The sequence below is a fragment of the Tasmannia lanceolata genome, unplaced genomic scaffold, assembly GCF_043159265.1.
Source record: "Tasmannia lanceolata isolate RefF3 unplaced genomic scaffold, GAP_Taslan_0.1 ptg000018l, whole genome shotgun sequence".
In the NCBI taxonomy this organism is placed as follows: domain Eukaryota; kingdom Viridiplantae; phylum Streptophyta; class Magnoliopsida; order Canellales; family Winteraceae; genus Tasmannia; species Tasmannia lanceolata.
In genome coordinates this window covers 35909300-35926937 of record NW_027518695.1, presented here as the reverse complement: position 1 = coordinate 35926937, position 17638 = coordinate 35909300, and positions in this window count along the sequence as shown.

The following is a 17638-nucleotide window of genomic DNA, read 5'->3' as shown; positions in this document are numbered from 1 at the left end:
TTCATCTCCATTTCTTATGTTTTCAACTACACTTCGACATCTTCGAAATGGCATGAATTTGACTCAATTCCAAGTTGAATTGACTGAGTTATGGTCAATCAACCGGACGAAGGTCTGTAAACTGCTACACCGAAGCGCGAGTCTAACTATTTCAATCATAACTCTCAAAATACTTGGAGTTTTTCGTCTCTGTTTCTTCCGTTTTAAACTACACTTCGAGTCCTTCGAAATGGAACAAATTTTAATGAATTCCGAGTTCAATTGAGTGAGTTATAGTCATTCAATCGGAGGTAGGTCAGTAAACAGCTAGGCGAAAGAGCGAGTCTAACTATGTCCATCATAACTCTTAAATTACTTGGAGTTTTTCATCTCCATTTCCAACTACACTTCGACATCTTCGCAATGCCATGAATTTGATTCAATTCTGAGTTGAATGGAGTGAGTTATTGTCCATCAATCGGAGGTAGGTCTGTAAACTGTTAGACCAAAGTGTGAGTCTAACTATTTCCACCATAACTCTCAAAATAGTTGGAGTTTTCATGTTTGTTTCTTCCGTTTTCAGCTACACTTTCTACTCCTTTGTAATGGAACAAATTTCAATGAATTCCGAGTTCAATTGAGTGAGTTATAGTCATTCAATCGGAGGTAGGTCAGTAAACAGCTAGGCGAAAGAGCGAGTCTAACTATTTCCATCGTAACTCTTAAAATACTTGGAGTTTTTCATCTCCGTTTTCAACTACACTTCGACATATTCAAAATGGCATGAATTTGAATAAATTCCGAGTTGAATTGAGTGAGTTACGGTCAATCAATCAGAGGTAGGTCTGTAAACTGCTGGACAAAACTGCGAGTTTAACTATTTCCACCATAACTCACAAAATACATGGCTTTCTTCATCTCCGTTTCTTCGTTTTAAACTACACTTCGACACCTTCGAAATTGAACAAATTTCAATGAATTCCGAGTTTAATTGAGTGAGTATGGTCATTCAATCGGAGGTAGGTCTGTAAACTGCTAGGCGAAAGAGCGAGTCCAACTATTTCCATCGTAACTCTTAAAATACTTGGAGTTTTTCATCTCCGTTTCTTATGTTTTCAACTACACTTCGACATCTTCGACATTGCATGAATTTGACTAAATTCCGAGTTGAATTGACTGAGTTATGGTCAATCAATCGGAGGTAGGTCTGTAAACTGCTACACTAAAGTGCTAGTCTAACTATTTCCATCATAACTCCCGAAATACTTGGCTTTTTTAACCTCCGTTTCTTTCGTTTTAAACTACACTTCTACTCATTCGAAATGGAACAAATTTCAATTAATTCCGCGTTGAATTGAGTCAGTTATGGTCATTCAATCGGAGGTAGGTCTGTAAACTGCTAGGCGAAAGGGCGAGTCTAACTATTTTCATCATAACTCTTAAAATACTTGGAGTTTTTCATCTCCGTTTCTTATGTTTTCAACTACACTTCGACATCTTCGAAATGACATGAATTTGACTCAATTCCGAGTTGAATTGACTGAGTTATGGTCAATCAACCGGACGTAGGTCTGTAAACTGCTAGACCAAAGCGCGAGTCTAACTATATTTCCATCGTAACTCTCAAAATACTTGGAGTTTTTCATCTCTGTTTCTTCCGTTTTAAACTACATTTCGACTCCTTCGAAATGGAACAAATTTCAATGAATTCCGAGTTGAATTGAGTGAGTTATGGTCATTCACTCGGAGGTAGGTCTGTAAACTGCTAGGTGAAAGCGCGAGTCTAACAATGTCCATCATAACTCTTAAATTACTTGGAGTTTTTCATCTCCATTTCCAACTACACTTCGACATCTTCGCAATGCCATGAATTTGATTCAATTCTGAGTTGAATTGAGTGAGTTATGGTCAATCAATCGGAGGTAGGTCTGTAAACTGCTAGACCAAAGTGCGAGTCTAACTATTTCCACCATAACTCTCAAAATACTTGGCTTTTTGCATCTCCGTTTCTTCCGTTTTAAACTACAATTCGACACCTTCGAAATGGAACAAATTTCAACGAATTCCGGGTTGAATTGAGTGGGTTATGGTCATTCAATCGGAGGTAGGTCTGTAAACTGCTAGGCGAGAGCGAGAGTCTAACTATTTCCATCATAACTCTTAAAATACTTGGAGTTTTTCATCTCCGTTTCTTCCGTTTTCAACTACACTTCGACATCTTCGAAATTGCATGAATTTGAATCAATTTCGAGTTGAATTGAGCGAGTTATAGTCAATCAATCGGAGGTAGGTCTGTAAACTGCTAGACCAAAGTGCGAGTCTAACAATTTCCACCATAAATCTCAAAATACATGGCTTTTTTTATCTCCGTTTCTTTTGTTTTTAACTACAGTTTGACTCCTTCGAAATGGAACAAATTTCAATGAATTCCGAGTGGAATTCAGTGACTTATGGTCATTCAATCGGAGGTAGGTCTGTAAACTGCTATGCGAAAATGCGAGTTTAACTATTTCCACCATAACCCTCAAAATACTTGGAGTTTCAATCTCCGTTTCTTCCGTTTTCAGCTACACTTTCGACTTCTTCGTAATGGAACAAATTTCAATGAATTCCGAGTTGAATTGAGTGAGTTATGGTCATTCAATCGGAGGTAGGTCAGTAAACTTCTAGGCGAAAGCGCGAGTCTAACTATTTCCATCGTAACTCTTAAAATACTTGGAGTTTTTCATCTCCGTTTTCAACTACACTTCGACATCTTCAAAATGGCATGAATTTGAATCAATTCCGAGTCGAATTGAGTGAGTTATGGTCAATCAATCAGAGGTAGGTCTGTAAACTGCTGGACAAAACTGCGAGTTTAACTATTTCCACCATAACTCACAAAATACTTGGCTTTCTTCATCTCCGTTTCTTCGTTTTAAACTACACTTCGACACCTTCAAAATTGACCAAATTTCAATGAATTCCGAGTTTAATTGAGTGAGTATGGTCATTCAATCGGAGGTAGGTCTGTAAACTGCTAGGCGAAAGAGCAAGTCTAACTATTTCCATCGTAACTCTTAAAATACTTGGAGTTTTTCATCTCCGTTTCTTATGTTTTCAACTACACTTCGACATCTTCGACATGGCATGAATTTGACTAAATTCCGAGTTGAATTGACTGAGTTATGGTCAATCAATCGGAGGTAGGTCTGTAAACTGCTACACTAAAGTGCGAGTCTAACTATTTCCATCATAACTCCCGAAATACTTGGCTTTTTTAACCTCCGTTTCTTTCGTTTTAAACAACACTTCTGCTCATTCGAAATGGAACAAATTTCAATTAATTCCTTGTTGAATTGAGTGAGTTATGGTCATTCAATCGGAGGTAGGTATGTAAACTGCTAGGCGAGAGGGCGACTCTAACTATTTCCGTCATAACTCTTAAAATAGTTGGAGTTTTTCATCTCTGTTTCTTATGTTTTCAACTGCACTTCGACATCTTCGAAATGGCATGAATTTGACTCAATTCCGAGTTGAATTGACTGAGTTATGGTCAATCAACCGGACGTAGGTTTGTAAACTGCTAGACCAAAGCGCGAGTCTAACTATTTCCGTCATAACTCTCAAAATACTTGGAGTTTTTCATCTCTGTTTCTTCCGTTTTAAACTATACTTCGACTCCTTCGAAATGGAACAAATTGCAATGAATTCCGAGTTGAATTGAGTGAGTTATGGTCATTCAATCGGAGGTATGTCTGCAAACTGCTAGGCCAAAGCGCGAATCTAACTATTTCCATCATAACTCTCAAAATAGAAGTAGTTTTTCATCTCCGTTTCTTCCGTTTTAAACTACACTTCGACTCCTTCGAAATGGAACAAATTTCATTGAATTACATGTTCAATTGAGTGAGTTATGGTCATTAAATCGGAGGTAGGTCTGTAAACTGCTAGGCGAAAGCGCGCGTCTAACTATTTCTATCATAACTCTTAAAATACTTGGAGTTTTTCATCTCTGTTTCTTTCGTTTGCAGCTACTCTTCGACATCTTCCAAATGGCATGAATTTGAATAAATTCCGAGTCGAATTGAGTGACTTATGGTCAATGAATCGAAGGTAGGTCTGTAAACTGCTAGACCAAAGCGCGAGTCTAACTATTTCCATCATAACTCTTAAGATACTTGGAATTTTTCATCTCTGTTTCTTTCGTTTTCAACTACACTTCGACATCTTCAAAATGGCATGAATTTGAATCAATTCCGAGTTAAATTGAGTAAGTTATGGTCAATCAATTGCAGGTTCGTCTGTAAACTGCTAGACCAAAGTGCGAGTCTAACTATTTCAACCATAACTCTCAAAATACTTGGCTTTTTTCATCTCCGTTTCTTCCGTTTTAAACTACAGTTCGAGTCCTTCGAAATGGAACAAATTTCAATAAATTACGAGTTGAATTGAGTGAGTTATGGTCATTCACTCGGAGGTAGGTCTGTAAACTGCTATTCGAAAGCGCGAGTCTAACTATGTCCATCATAACTCTTAAATTACTTGGAGTTTTTCATCCCCATTTCCAACTACACTTCGACATCTTCGCAATGCCATGAATTTGATTCAATTCTGAGTTGAATTGAGTGAGTTATGGTCAATCAATAGGAGGTAGGTCTGTAAACTGCTAGACCAAAGTGCGAGTCTAACTATTTCCACCATAACTCTCAAAATACTTGGCTTTTTGCATCTCCGTTTCTTCCGTTTTAAACTACACTTCGACACCTTCGAAATGGAACAAATTTCAACGAATTCCAGGTTGAATTGAGTGAGTTATGGTCATTCAATCGGAGGTAGGTCTGTAAACTGCTAGGCGAGAGCGAGAGTCTAACTATTTCCATCATAACTCTTAAAATACTTGGAGTTTTTCATCTCCGTTTCTTCCGTTTTCAACTACACTTCGACATCTTCGAAATTGCATGAATTTGAATCAATTTCGAGTTGAATTGAGCGAGTTATAGTCAATCAATCGGAGGTAGGTCTGTAAACTGCTAGACCAAAGTGCGAGTCTAACAATTTCCACCATAAATCCCAAAATACATGGCTTTTTTTATCTCCGTTTCTTTTGTTTTTAACTACAGTTTGACTCCTTCGAAATGGAACAAATTTCAATGAATTCCGAGTGGAATTCAGTGACTTATGGTCATTCAATCGGAGGTAGGTCTGTAAACTGCTATGCGAAAATGCGAGTTTAACTATTTCCACCATAACCCTCAAAATACTTGGAGTTTTAATCTCCGTTTCTTCCGTTTTCAGCTACACTTTCGACTTCTTCGTAATTGAACAAATTTCAATGAATTCCGAGTTGAATTGAGTGAGTTATGGTCATTCAATCGGAGGTAGGTCAGTAAACTTCTAGGCGAAAGCGCGAGTCTAACTATTTCCATCGTAACTCTTAAAATACTTGGAGTTTTTCATCTCCGTTTTCAACTACACTTCGACATCTTCAAAATGGCATGAATTTGAATCAATTCCGAGTTGAATTGAGTGAGTTATGGTCAATCAATCAGAGGTAGGTCTGTAAACTGCTGGATAAAACTGCGAGTTTAACTATTTCCACCATAACTCACAAAATACTTGGCTTTCTTCATCTCCGTTTCTTCGTTTTAAACTACACTTCGACACCTTCGAAATTGACCAAATTTCAATGAATTCCGAGTTTAATTGAGTGAGTATGGTCATTCAATCGGAGGTAGGTCTGTAAACTGCTAGGCGAAAGAGCGAGTCTAAATATTTCCATTGTAACTCTTAAAATACTTGGAGTTTTTAATCTCCGTTTCTTATGTTTTCAACTACACTTCGACATCTTCGACATGGCATGAATTTGACTAAATTCCGAGTTGAATTTACTGAGTTATGGTCAATCAATCGGAGGTAGGTCTGTAAACTGCTACACTAAAGTGCGAGTCTAACTATTTCCATCATAACTCCCGAAATACTTGGCCTTTTTAACCTCCGTTTCTTTCGTTTTAAACTACACTTCTACTCATTCGAAATGGAACAAATTTCAATTAATTCCTTTTTGAATTGAGTGAGTTATGGTCATTCAATCGGAGGTAGGTATGTAAACTGCTAGGCGAAAGGGTGAGTCTAACTATTTCCGTCATAACTCTTAAAATACTTGGAGTTTTTCATCTCCGTTTCTTATGTTTTCAACTACACTTCGACATCTTCGAAATTGCATGAATTTGACTCAATTCCGAGTTGAATTGACTGAGTTATGGTCAATCAACCGGACGTAGGTCTGTAAACTGCTAGACCAAAGCGCGAGTCTAACTATTTCCGTCATAACACTCAAAATACTTGGAGTTTTTCATCTCTGTTTCTTCCGTTTTAAACTATACTTCGACTCCTTCGAAATGGAACAAATTGCAATGAATTCCGAGTTGAATTGAGTGAGTTATGGTCATTCAATCGGAGGTATGTCTACAAACTGCTAGGCCAAACCGCGAATCTAACTATTTCCATCATAACTCTCAAAATACAAGTAGTTTTTCATCTCCGTTTCTTCCGTTTTAAACTACACTTCGACTCCTTCGAAATGGAACAAATTTCATTGAATTACATGTTCAATTGAGTGAGTTATGGTCATTAAATCGGAGGTAGGTCTGTAAACTGCTAGGCGAAAGCGCGCGTCTAACTATTTCTATCATAACTCTTAAAATACTTGGAGTTTTTCATCTCTGTTTCTTTCGTTTGCAGCTACTCTTCGACATCTTCCAAATGGCGTGAATTTGAATAAATTCCGAGTCGAATTGAGTGACTTATGGTCAATGAATCGAAGGTAGGTCTGTAAACTGCTAGACCAAAGCGCGAGTCTAACTATTTCCATCATAACTCTTAAGATACTTGGAATTTTTCATCTCTGTTTCTTTCGTTTTCAACTACACTTCGACATCTTCAAAATCGCATGAATTTGAATAAATTCCGAGTTAAATTGAGTAACTTATGGTCAATCAATTGCAGGTTCGTCTGTAAACTGCTAGACCAAAGTGCGAGTCTAACTATTTCAACCATAACTCTCAAAATACTTGGCTTTTTTCATCTCCGTTTCTTCCGTTTTAAACTACAGTTCGAGTCCTTCGAAATGGAACAAATTTCAATGAATTACGAGTTGAATTGAGTGAGTTATGGTCATTCACTCGGAGGTAGGTCTGTAAACTGCTAGGCAAAAGCGCGAGTCTAACTATGTCCATCATAACTCTTAAATTACTTGGAGTTTTTCATCTCCATTTCCAACTACACTTCGACATCTTCGCAATGCCATGAATTTGATTCAATTCTGAGTTGAATTGAGTTAGTTATGGTCAATCAATAGGAGGTAGGTCTGTAAACTGCTAGATCAAAGTGCGAGTCTAACTATTTCCACCATAACTCTCAAAATACTTGGCTTTTTGCATCTCCGTTTCTTCCGTTTTAAGCTACACTTCGAGTCCTTCGAAATGGAACAAATTTCAAGAAATTCCGGGTAGGATTGAGTGAGTTATGGTCATTCAATCGGAGGTAGGTCTGTAAACTGCTAGGCGAAAATGCGAGTCTAACTATTTCCACCATAACTCTCAAAATACTTGGAGTTTTCATCTCCGTTTCTTCCGGTTTCAGCTACACTTTCGACTCTTTCGTAATTGAACAAATTTCAATGAATTCCGAGTTGAATTGAGTGAGTTACGGTCAATCAATCAGAGGTAGGTCTGTAAACTGCTGGACAAAACTGCGAGTTTAACTATTTCCACCGTAACTCACAAAATACTTGGCTTTCTTCATCTCCGTTTCTTCGTTTTAAACTACACTTCGACTCCTTCGAAATGGAACAAATTTCAATCAATTCCGAGTTTAATTGAGTGAGTATGGTCATTCAATCGGAGGTAGGTCTGTAAACTGCTAGGCGAAAGAGCGAGTCAAACAATTTCTATCATAACACTTAAAATACTTGGAGTTTTTCATCTCCATTTCTTGTGTTTTCAACTACACTTCGACATCTTCGAAATGGCATGAATTTGACTCAATTCCAAGTTGAATTGACTGAGTTATGGTCAATCAACCGGACGAAGGTCTGTAAACTGCTACACCGAAGCGCGAGTCTAACTATTTCAATCATAACTCTCAAAATACTTGGAGTTTTTCGTCTCTGTTTCTTCCGTTTTAAACTACACTTCAAGTCCTTCGAAATGGAACAAATTTTAATGAATTCCGAGTTCAATTGAGTGAGTTATGGTCATTCACTCGGAGGTAGGTCTGTAAACTGCTAGGCGAAAGCGCGAGTCTAACTATGTCCATCATAACTCTTAAATTACTTGGAGTTTTTCATCTCCATTTCCAACTACACTTCGACATCTTCGCAATGCCATGAATTTGATTCAATTCTGAGTTGAATGGAGTGAGTTATTGTCCATCAATCGGAGGTAGGTCTGTAAACTGTTAGACCAAAGTGTGAGTCTAACTATTTCCACCATAACTCTCAAAATAGTTGGAGTTTTCATGTTTGTTTCTTCCGTTTTCAGCTACACTTTCTACTCCTTTGTAATGGAACAAATTTCAATGAATTCCGAGTTCAATTGAGTGAGTTATAGTCATTCAATCGGAGGTAGGTCAGTAAACAGCTAGGCGAAAGAGCGAGTCTAACTATTTCCATCGTAACTCTTAAAATACTTGGAGTTTTTCATCTCCGTTTTCAACTACACTTCGACATATTCAAAATGGCATGAATTTGAATAAATTCCGAGTTGAATTGAGTGAGTTACGGTCAATCAATCAGAGGTAGGTCTGTAAACTGCTGGACAAAACTGCGAGTTTAACTATTTCCACCATAACTCACAAAATACTTGGCTTTCTTCATCTCCGTTTCTTCGTTTTAAACTACACTTCGACACCTTCGAAATTGAACAAATTTCAATGAATTCCGAGTTTAATTGAGTGAGTATGGTCATTCAATCGGAGGTAGGTCTGTAAACTGCTAGGCGAAAGAGCGAGTCCAACTATTTCCATCGTAACTCTTAAAATACTTGGAGTTTTTCATCTCCGTTTCTTATGTTTTCAACTACACTTCGACATCTTCGACATTGCATGAATTTGACTAAATTCCAAGTTGAATTGACTGAGTTATGGTCAATCAATCGGAGGTAGGTCTGTAAACTGCTACACTAAAGTGCTAGTCTAACTATTTCCATCATAACTCCCGAAATACTTGGCTTTTTTAACCTCCGTTTCTTTCGTTTTAAACTACACTTCTACTCATTCGAAATGGAACAAATTTCAATTAATTCCGCGTTGAATTGAGTGAGTTATGGTCATTCAATCGGAGGTAGGTCTGTAAACTGCTAGGCGAAAGGGCGAGTCTAACTATTTTCGTCATAACTCTTAAAATACTTGGAGTTTTTCATCTCCGTTTCTTATGTTTTCAACTACACTTCGACATCTTCGAAATGGCATGAATTTGACTCAATTCCGAGTTGAATTGACTGAGTTATGGTCAATCAACCGGACGTAGGTCTGTAAACTGCTAGACCAAAGCGCGAGTCTAACTATATTTCCATCGTAACTCTCAAAATACTTGGAGTTTTTCATCTCTGTTTCTTCCGTTTTAAACTACATTTCGACTCCTTCGAAATGGAACAAATTTCAATGAATTCCGAGTTGAATTGAGTGAGTTATGGTCATTCACTCGGAGGTAGGTCTGTAAACTGCTAGGTGAAAGCGCGAGTCTAACAATGTCCATCATAACTCTTAAATTACTTGGAGTTTTTCATCTCCATTTCCAACTACACTTCGACATCTTCGCAATGCCATGAATTTGATTCAATTCTGAGTTGAATTGAGTGAGTTATGGTCAATCAATCGGAGGTAGGTCTGTAAACTGCTAGACCAAAGTGCGAGTCTAACTATTTCCACCATAACTCTCAAAATACTTGGCTTTTTGCATCTCCGTTTCTTCCGTTTTAAACTACAATTCGACACCTTCGAAATGGAACAAATTTCAACGAATTCCGGGTTGAATTGAGTGGGTTATGGTCATTCAATCGGAGGTAGGTCTGTAAACTGCTAGGCGAGAGCGAGAGTCTAACTATTTCCATCATAACTCTTAAAATACTTGGAGTTTTTCATCTCCGTTTCTTCCGTTTTCAACTACACTTCGACATCTTCGAAATTGCATGAATTTGAATCAATTTCGAGTTGAATTGAGCGAGTTATAGTCAATCAATCGGAGGTAGGTCTGTAAACTGCTAGACCAAAGTGCGAGTCTAACAATTTCCACCATAAATCTCAAAATACATGGCTTTTTTTATCTCCGTTTCTTTTGTTTTTAACTACAGTTTGACTCCTTCGAAATGGAACAAATTTCAATGAATTCCGAGTGGAATTCAGTGACTTATGGTCATTCAATCGGAGGTAGGTCTGTAAACTGCTATGCGAAAATGCGAGTTTAACTATTTCCACCATAACCCTCAAAATACTTGGAGTTTCAATCTCCGTTTCTTCCGTTTTCAGCTACACTTTCGACTTCTTCGTAATGGAACAAATTTCAATGAATTCCGAGTTGAATTGAGTGAGTTATGGTCATTCAATCGGAGGTAGGTCAGTAAACTTCTAGGCGAAAGCGCGAGTCTAACTATTTCCATCGTAACTCTTAAAATACTTGGAGTTTTTCATCTCCGTTTTTTTGTTTTAAACTACACTTCGACACCTTCGAAATTGAACAAATTTCAATGAATTCCGAGTTTAATTGAGTGAGTATGGTCATTCAATCGGAGGTAGGTCTGTAAACTGCTAGGCGAAAGAGCGAGTCCAACTATTTCCATCGTAACTCTTAAAATACTTGGAGTTTTTCATCTCCGTTTCTTATGTTTTCAACTACACTTCGACATCTTCGACATTGCATGAATTTGACTAAATTCCGAGTTGAATTGACTGAGTTATGGTCAATCAATCGGAGGTAGATCTGTAAACTGCTACACTAAAGTGCTAGTCTAACTATTTCCATCATAACTCCCGAAATACTTGGCTTTTTTAACCTCCGTTTCTTTCGTTTTAAACTACACTTCTACTCATTCGAAATGGAACAAATTTCAATTAATTCCGCGTTGAATTGAGTCAGTTATGGTCATTCAATCGGAGGTAGGTCTGTAAACTGCTAGGCGAAAGGGCGAGTCTAACTATTTTCGTCATAACTCTTAAAATACTTGGAGTTTTTCATCTCCGTTTCTTATGTTTTCAACTACACTTCGACATCTTCGAAATGGCATGAATTTGACTCAATTCCGAGTTGAATTGACTGAGTTATGGTCAATCAACCGGACGTAGGTCTGTAAACTGCTAGACCAAAGCGCGAGTCTAACTATATTTCCATCGTAACTCTCAAAAAACTTGGAGTTTTTCATCTCTGTTTCTTCCGTTTTAAACTACATTTCGACTCCTTCGAAATGGAACAAATTTCAATGAATTCCGAGTTGAATTGAGTGAGTTATGGTCATTCACTCGGAGGTAGGTCTGTAAACTGCTAGGTGAAAGCGCGAGTCTAACAATGTCCATCATAACTCTTAAATTACTTGGAGTTTTTCATCTCCATTTCCAACTACACTTCGACATCTTCGCAATGCCATGAATTTGATTCAATTCTGAGTTGAATTGAGTGAGTTATGGTCAATCAATCGGAGGTAGGTCTGTAAACTGCTAGACCAAAGTGCGAGTCTAACTATTTCCACCATAACTCTCAAAATACTTGGCTTTTTGCATCTCCGTTTCTTCCGTTTTAAACTACAATTCGACACCTTCGAAATGGAACAAATTTCAACGAATTCCGGGTTGAATTGAGTGAGTTATGGTCATTCAATCGGAGGTAGGTCTGTAAACTGCTAGGCTAGAGCGAGAGTCTAACTATTTCCATCATAACTCTTAAAATACTTGGAGTTTTTCATCTCCGTTTCTTCCGTTTTCAACTACACTTCGACATCTTCGAAATTGCATGAATTTGAATCAATTTCGAGTTGAATTGAGCGAGTTATAGTCAATCAATCGGAGGTAGGTCTGTAAACTGCTAGACCAAAGTGCGAGTCTAACAATTTCCCCCATAAATCTCAAAATACGTGGCTTTTTTTTATCTCCGTTTCTTTTGTTTTTAAGTACAGTTTGACTCCTTCGAAATGGAACAAATTTCAATGAATTCCGAGTGGAATTCAGTGACTTATGGTCATTCAATCGGAGGTAGGTCTGTAAACTGCTATGCGAAAATGCGAGTTTAACTATTTCCACCATAACCCTCAAAATACTTGGAGTTTTAATCTCCGTTTCTTCCATTTCCAGCTACACTTTTGACTTCTTCGTAATGGAACAAATTTCAATGAATTCCGAGTTGAATTGAGTGAGTTATGGTCATTCAATCGGAGGTAGGTCAGTAAACTTCTAGGCGAAAGCGCGAGTCTAACTATTTCCATCGTAACTCTTAAAATACTTGGAGTTTTTCATCTCCGTTTTCAACTACACTTCGACATCTTCAAAATGGCATGAATTTGAATCAATTCCGAGTTGAATTGAGTGAGTTATGGTCAATCAATCAGAGGTAGGTCTGTAAACTGCTGGACAAAACTGCGAGTTTAACTATTTCCACCATAACTCACAAAATACTTGGCTTTCTTCATCTCCGTTTCTTCGTTTTAAACTACACTTCGACACCTTCGAAATTGACCAAATTTCAATGAATTCCGAGTTTAATTGAGTGAGTATGGTCATTCAATCGGAGGTAGGTCTGTAAACTGTTAGGCGAAAGAGCGAGTCTAACTATTTCCATCGTAACTCTTAAAATACTTGGAGTTTTTCATCTCCGTTTCTTATGTTTTCAACTACACTTCGACATCTTCGACATGGCATGAATTTGACTAAATTCCGAGTTGAATTGACTGAGTTATGGTCAATCAATCGGAGGTAGGTCCGTAAACTGCTACACTGAAGTGCGAGTCTAACTATTTCCATCATAACTCCCGAAATACTTGGCTTTTTTAACCTCCGTTTCTTTCGTTTTAAACTACACTTCTACTCATTCGAAATGGAACAAATTTCAATTAATTCCTTGTTGAATTGAGTGAGTTATGGTCATTCAATCGGAGGTAGGTATGTAAACTGCTAGGCGAGAGGGCGACTCTAACTATTTCCGTCATAACTCTTAAAATAGTTGGAGTTTTTCATCTCTGTTTCTTATGTTTTCAACTACACTTTGACATCTTCAAAATGGCATGAATTTGACTCAATTCCGAGTTGAATTGACTGAGTTATGGTCAATCAACCGGACGTAGGTTTGTAAACTGCTTGACCAAAGCGCGAGTCTAACTATTTCCGTCATAACTCTCAAAATACTTGGAGTTTTTCATCTCTGTTTCTTCCGTTTTAAACTATACTTCGACTCCTTCGAAATGGAACAAATTGCAATGAATTCCGAGTTGAATTGAGTGAGTTATGGTCATTCAATCGGAGGTATGTCTGCAAACTGCTAGACCAAAGTGCGAATCTAACTATTTCAATCATAACTCTCAAAATACAAGTAGTTTTTCATCTCCGTTTCTTCCGTTTTAAACTACACTTCGACTGCTTCGAAATGGAACAAATTTCATTGAATTACATGTTCAATTGAGTGAGTTATGGTCATTAAATCAGAGGTAGGTCTGTAAACTGCTAAGCGAAAGTGCGCATCTAACTATTTTTATCATAACTCTTAAAATACTTGGAGTTTTTCATCTCAATTTCTTTCGTTTGCAGCTACTCTTCGACATCTTCCAATTGGCATGAATTTGAATAAATTCCGAGTCGAATTGAGTGACTTATGGTCAATGAATCGAAGGTAGGTCTGTAAACGGCTAGACCAAAGCGCGAGTCCTAACTATTTCCATAATAACTCTTAAGATACTTGGAATTTTTAATCTCTGTTTCTTTCGTTTTCAACTACACTTCGACATCTTCAAAATGGCATGAATTTGAATCAATTCCGAGTTAAATTGAGTAAGTTATGGTCAATCAATTGCAGGTTCGTCTGTAAATTGCTAGACCAAAGTGAGAGTCTAACTATTTCCACCATAACTCTCAAAATACTTGGCTTTTTGCATCTCCGTTTCTTCCGTTTTAAGCTACACTTCGAGTCCTTCAAAATGGAACAAATTTCAATGAATTCCGGGTTGAATTGAGTGAGTTATGGTCATTCAATCGGAGGTAGGTCTGTAAACTGCTAGGCGAAAATGCGAGTCTAACTATTTCCACGATAACTCTCAAAATACTTGGAGTTTTCATCTCCGTTTCTTCCATTTTCAGCTACACTTTCGACTCCTTCGTAATTGAACAAATTTAAATGAATTCCGAGTTGAATTGAGTGAGTTATGGTCATTCAATCGGAGGTAGGTCAGTAAACTGCTAGGCGAATGCGCGAGTCTAACTATTTCCATCGTAACTCTTAAAATACTTGGAGTTTTTCATCTCCGTTTTCAACTACACTTCGACATCTTCAAAATGGCATGAATTTGAATCAATTCCGAGTTGAATTGAGTGCGTTATGCTCAATCAATCAGAGGTAGGTCTGTAAACTGCTGGACAAAACTGCAAGTATATCTATTTCCACCATAACTCACAAAATACTTGGCTTTCTTTATCTCCGTTTCTTCGTTTTAAACTATACTTCGACTCCTTCGAAATGGAACAAATTTCAATGAATTCCGAGTTTAATTGAGTGAGTATAGTCATTCAATCGGAGGTAGGTCTGTAAACTGCTAGGCGAAAGAGCGAGTCTAACTACTTCCAACATAACTCTTAAAATACTTGGAGTTTTTCATCACCCTTTCTTCCGTTTTCAACTATACTTCGACATCTTCAAAATGGCATGAATTTGAATAAATTCCGAGTTAAATTTAGTGAGTTATGGTCAATCAATCGGAGGTAGGTCCCTAAACTGCTATAGTAAAGTGCGAGTCTATCTATTTCCATCATAACTCCCGAAATACTTGGCTTTTTTAACCTCCGTTTCTGTCGTTTTAAGGTACATTTCTACTTATTCGAAATGGAAAAAAATTTCAATTAATTCCGGGTTGAATTGAGTGAGTTATGGTCATTCAATCGGAGGTAGGTCTGTAAACTGCTAGGCGAAAGGGTGAGTCTAACTATTTCCGTCATAACTCTTAAAATACTTGGAGTTTTTCATCTCCGTTTCTTATGTTTTCAACTACACTTCGACATCTTCGAAATGGCATGAATTTTACTCAATTCCGAGTTGAATTGACTGAGTTATGGTCAATCAACCGGACGTAGGTCTGTAAACTGCTAGACCAAAGCGCGAGTCTAACTATTTCTGCCATAACCGTCAAAATACTTGGAGTTTTTCATCTCTGTTTCTTCTGTTTTAAACTACACTTCGACTCCTTCGAAATGGAACAAAATTCAATGAATTCCGAGTTGAATTGAGTGAGTTATGGTCATTCAATCGGAGGTATGTCTGCAAACTGCTAGACCAAAGCACGAATCTAACTATTTCCATTATAACTCTCAAAATACAAGTAGTTTTTCATCTCCGTTTCTTCCGTTTTAAACTACACTTCGACTCCTTCGAAATGGAACAAATTTCATTGAATTACGTGTTCAATTGAGTTAGTTATGGTCATTAAATCGGAGGTAAGTCTGTAAACTGCTAGGCGAAAGCGCGAGTCTAACTATTTCTATCATAACTCTTAAAATACTTGGAGTTTTTCATCTCCGTTTCTTTCGTTTTCAGCTCCTCTTCGACATCTTCCAAATGACATGAATTTGAATAAATTCCGAGTCGAATTGAGTGACTTATGTTCAATGAATCGGAGGTAGGTCTGTAAACTGCTAGACCAAAGCGCGAGTCTAACTATTTCCATCATAACTCTTAAGATACTTGGAATTTTTCATCTGTGTTTCTTTCGTTTTCAACTACACTTCGACATCTTCAAAATGGCATGAATTTGAATAAATTCTTGGTTAATTTGAGAAAGTTATGGTCAATCAATTGTAGGTTGGTCTGTAAACTGCTAGACCAAAGTGCGAGTCTAACTATTTCCACCATAACTCTCAAAATACTTGGCTTTTTTCATCTCCGTTTCTTCCGTTTTAAACTACAGTTCGAGTCCTTCGAAATGGAACAAATTTCAATGAATTCTGAGTTGAATTGAGTGAGTTATGGTCAATCACTCGGAGGTAGGTCTGTAAACTGCTAGGCAAAAGCGCGAGTCTAACTATGTCCATCATAACTCTTAAATTACTTGGAGTTTTTCATCTCCATTTCCAACTACAATTCGACATCTTCGCAATGCCATGCATTTCATTCAATTCTGAGTTGAATTGAGTGAGTTATGGGCAATCAATCGGAGGTAGGTCTGTAAACTGCTAGACCAAAGTGCGACTGTAACTATTTCCACCATAACTCTCAAAATACTTGGCTTTTTGCATCTCCGTTTCTTCCGTTTTAAACTACACTTCCACTCCTTCGAAATGGAACAAATTTCAATGAATTCCGGGTTGAATTGAGTAAGTTATGGTCATTCAATCGGAGGTAGGTTTGCAAACTGCTAGGCGAAAGCGAGAGTCTAACTATTTCCATCATAACTCTTAAAATACTTGGAGTTTTTCATCTCCGTTTCTTCCGTTTTCAACTACACTTCGACATCTTCGAAATTGCATGAATTTGAATCAATTTCGAGTTGAATTGAGTGAGTTATAGTCAATCAATCGGAGGTCGGTCTGTAAACTGCTAGACAAAACTGTGAGTTTAACTATTTCTACCATAACTCACAAAATACTTGGCTTTCTTCATCTCCGTTTCTTCGTTTTAAACTACACTTCGACTCCTTTGAAATGGAACAAATTTCAATGAATTCAGAGTTTAATTGAGTGAGTATAGTCATTCAATCGGAGGTAGGTCTGTAACCTGCTAGGCGAAAGAGCGAGTCTAACTATTTCCATCATAACTCTAAAAATACTTGGAGTTTTTCATCACCCTTTCTTCCGTTTTCAACTCAACTTCGACATCTTAGAAATGGCATGAATTTGAATCAATTCCGAGTTAAATTGAGTGAGTTATGGTCAATCAATCGGAGGTAGGTCTGTAAACTGCTACACTAAAGTGTGAGTCTAACTATTTCCATCATAACTCCCGAAATACTTGGCTTTTTTAACCTCCGTTTCTTTCGTTTTAAACTACACTTCTACTTATTCGAAATGGAACAAATTTCAATTAATTCCGGGTTGAATTGAGTGAGTTATGGTTATTCAATCGGAGGTAGGTCCGTAAACTGCTAGGCGAAAGCGAGAGTCTAACTATTTTCATCATAACTCTTAAAATACTTGGAGTTTTTCATCTCCGTTTCTTCCGTTTTCAACTACACTTCGACATCTTCGAAATTGCATGAATTTGAATCAATTTTGAGTTGAATTTAGTGAGTTATAGTCAATCAATCGGAGGTAGGTCTGTAAACTGCTAGACCAAAGTGCGAGTCTAGAAATTTCCACAATAAATCTCAAAATACTTGGCTTTTTTTATCTCCGTTTCTTTTGTTTTAAACTACACTTTGACTCCTTCGAAATGGAACAAATTTCAATGAATTCCGAGTTGAATTCAGTGACTTATGGTCATTCAATAGGAGGTAGGTCTGTA